General features: G+C 41.7%; 1 pseudogene; it reads left to right on the forward strand.

The window, feature by feature from the left end:
* LOC101591233 overlaps positions 1–2195 on the forward strand; it is an 8984-nt pseudogene extending 6789 nt beyond the window's left edge.
* Positions 2196–3161: the final 966 nt, after the last annotated feature.

The following is a 3161-nucleotide window of genomic DNA, read 5'->3' on the forward strand; positions in this document are numbered from 1 at the left end:
AATAGAATAAATTGGAGAAAGGCAAAGCTAAGGAAAAATGCGAGGCATTGAGAACAGAGAAAGTGAAAGACAGAAAAAATGCAAAAACAAAACCAGGAAGCAAAAGGGTGTAAAGAAGAATAAGAAATGAAGAAAATAGAAAAAAAGAAAAAAGAAAGGCTCAGACTGGAGTGGAGGAAGATGAAAAATTAGAGGGAAGGCAAGAGGAAATCAAGTTTGCCAAAGCAATGAAGCCATGTCTCTCTTCATATTAGTACTTACTTCATAAATAAACTAATAGACAAAGTAAAATGCAGTATCCTTTATAGATTCCAAAGACAAAGAAATCTAGTCAATGAAGATAGAAGTTTGGTGAAAGTGTTTTTAAATGTTAATGGTACACACATACATGAATACTGCATTGTGTCTTTGGTGCAGGAAACCGAAAGTATAAATAAGGCCTGAATGTATAACAGATTCTGTGAAACAGGAAGACAATTTTCAGATGAGACAGGCACTGGGGAGGGTAAAGGGAAAAAGTAAGGCAAGGAAAAGGAAAAAAACAGGGGAAAACTTTGCATAAATAAGGAGGGGAAAAGGTATTGAAGATAGGGGTCCGAGAAAAAAGGAATCAAGATAGGTCATGTACAGTTACAAAGATCATTATGTATACCTGCAATTAACAAATAAACTTAATTAATTAATAATAAATAGAAGCTAATTTGGCTTATTCAGACTTTCTAATTATTAAAACCTTTTAGGACATTTCATACTTGATTCGTCCTATAAACAAATGTGAATTAATTAGGTATTTATTTATCTGCTTACTTTTAACAACCTGCTGCCTGATTCTGAAACCACATGATCTACTACGGGGAGAGATTTCAGGCCAAAGTAGTTTACTTCATTGCTTTGCCTTAACAATATCCAGTTTTGGCACTTACTACCAAAAAAAAAAAAAAAAAAAAAAAAAAAATCTAGAAAATATATATGATTCAGTAAACTGACTTTTCATAGTTTTTCTCTGAAGTTATCAAGTCAAGTTGTGAACTTGACTGACTGAAGAGGTGACGAACAGGAGACCAAAGGCCACTTCACTGTGTTGATGGAGTTGCTCCCATAGGAGATCGAGGCAGGGGCCAGAAGAATGCCCAGGGAAGACAACTGCAGCTGTGGGTGGAGCCGCCTGAGAGTCTTGCACCCAGGATGGGACCGAAGGAGGAGAAGGAAGGTGGACTGCGCTTGAAGGGCTCCATTCTGCTCAGGGCTGTGTGTCCTTTCCTACTCCCACCGCCTTTGTGCTTCAGACTCCGGCTGCCTTAGCTTTTATGTGGACTCACACCGGAGACTGCACAGGAAACTTCTAGGCCTTCAGTTTTGGATTGCTGCTGCACCCTTACATCCAGCCCAGGTGGCCATTATGGACAATTCCAGCTCTGCTCTGTTAGGCCTGTGTAATAAATCGCATTGCACAATTACATGTAGATATACACTCCAATTGATTCTGTTCCTCTAGAGATCTGTCACCAATCCACTACTCAAATTGTACACTTTGTACATAAAATTTATGTGTGTTTTTTTTAATAATAAAAGCAGCTTAGCTTTATATTTAAGAAAAGTAAAAGTAAAATATAGTCAAAATTCAAAATACATTAAGAATAAGTAGTTATTAAGAGAAGAAAAATATTGCTTCTACTCAAACTAAGAGGAAAAAGACACTGTGATAAAACTTGGCGATTGGGGGCAGGAGAAGCAAAAGCTCAGGCCACATGTACTGCTTTAACCCTATCACCAACGCCAGCCAGTGGGAGCGGCCCAGCGGCACCAGTGGCGGTGGCGGCAGCAGCGAAAACGGGCAGAGGCGCCTGCCAGGGTCCGCGGCTCGCACCAGCTAGGCAAGCACAGCCGGTCCAGGCGGGCCTCGTCCTGGCGGCCCTCGTCCAGGCAGCAGCAGAGGATCACCCGGACCAAGGAGGAGGCCCTGGAACTGATCAAAGGCTACATCCACAAGATCAGGTCAGGAGAGGAAAACTTGGAGTCTCTGGCCTCACAGTTCAGCGACTGCAGCTCGGCCAAGGCCCTGGAGACCTGGATGCCTTCAGCAGAGGTCAAGTGCAGAAGCCATTTGAAGATGCCTCGTTTGCGCTGCAAATGGGAAAGGTGAGCCGGCCAGTGTTCGCGGACTCGGAAATCACATCATCCCGCGCACGGAGTGAGGCCACAAGGCCTCTGCGAGTGCCACGATATTTATTACCCGGGAGAGGCTGGGAGGGGCTCAGAGACTGGAGCTCTGGTCTCTGCTCCCTGTGCTTCCAGGATCAGGGCGGCCCCGCCAGACACCTTGACTTCAGAAGGGCCATGCGGGGAGGGAGGCCCTAGGCCTAGAAGCGGGCACCAGGGCCCGGCCAGTTGCAAATGCCAGCCATTGCGCAGTGCCCAGGCCAGCTGGCCATGGGCTTAGGGGCAATAGCAGGGCAACAGCGACCTTTGCCCTTTGCCTCCTCCATTAAAGCGGACCCACTCTGAAGTTAAAAAAGAAAAAAAAACCCAAAAAACAAAAAAACAACAAACAACAACAACAACAAAAAAAGAAACCTTAGGGATGTAAAACTTATTTTAATATAACCATTTAAAATTCTTCTTTTAACTTTCAGGCAGCAAAGATCCCATAGGATTGCTCATCTAACCACAATATTAGCTTTCCCCCCACCATGCCTAAATATAGGTTTTGATTTGAACTATGTTTATAAACTATTATTTCAAACAGGGCAAAAATACTTAAAAAATAAAATATGGTCTTTAAACAGTGCAAAAGTTGGGAGCGGTGGCTTCCTAACTTTACAATCATATATTATTTTGTGATGTATAACTTATAAGCCAATTTCTTCCTATTTTGATGTCCACAATGACATAAATTATTTTAAAACTACATTATAAAGTGAGTTGATTTGTTTTCAGTTGAGTTCCTCAACACATTAAGTATCCATAACATTTTGTTGTCAAAATGAGTCAAGCTGGGATATGTTCCAAAAGATGTTAGGCAAGCCTTTTCTTTACAAGTTTCCTCATCACATAATTCATACTTTACCTTAAAATATGAAAACTGTGTATTTGTAGTAAGAGGCCAAGTTAATCAAATATATGTATACTACTACAGTATAGCATACTAGATTGTACTATTA

The sequence above is a fragment of the Octodon degus genome, unplaced genomic scaffold, assembly GCF_000260255.1.
Source record: "Octodon degus isolate 3935 unplaced genomic scaffold, OctDeg1.0 scaffold00252, whole genome shotgun sequence".
NCBI lineage: Eukaryota > Metazoa > Chordata > Mammalia > Rodentia > Octodontidae > Octodon > Octodon degus.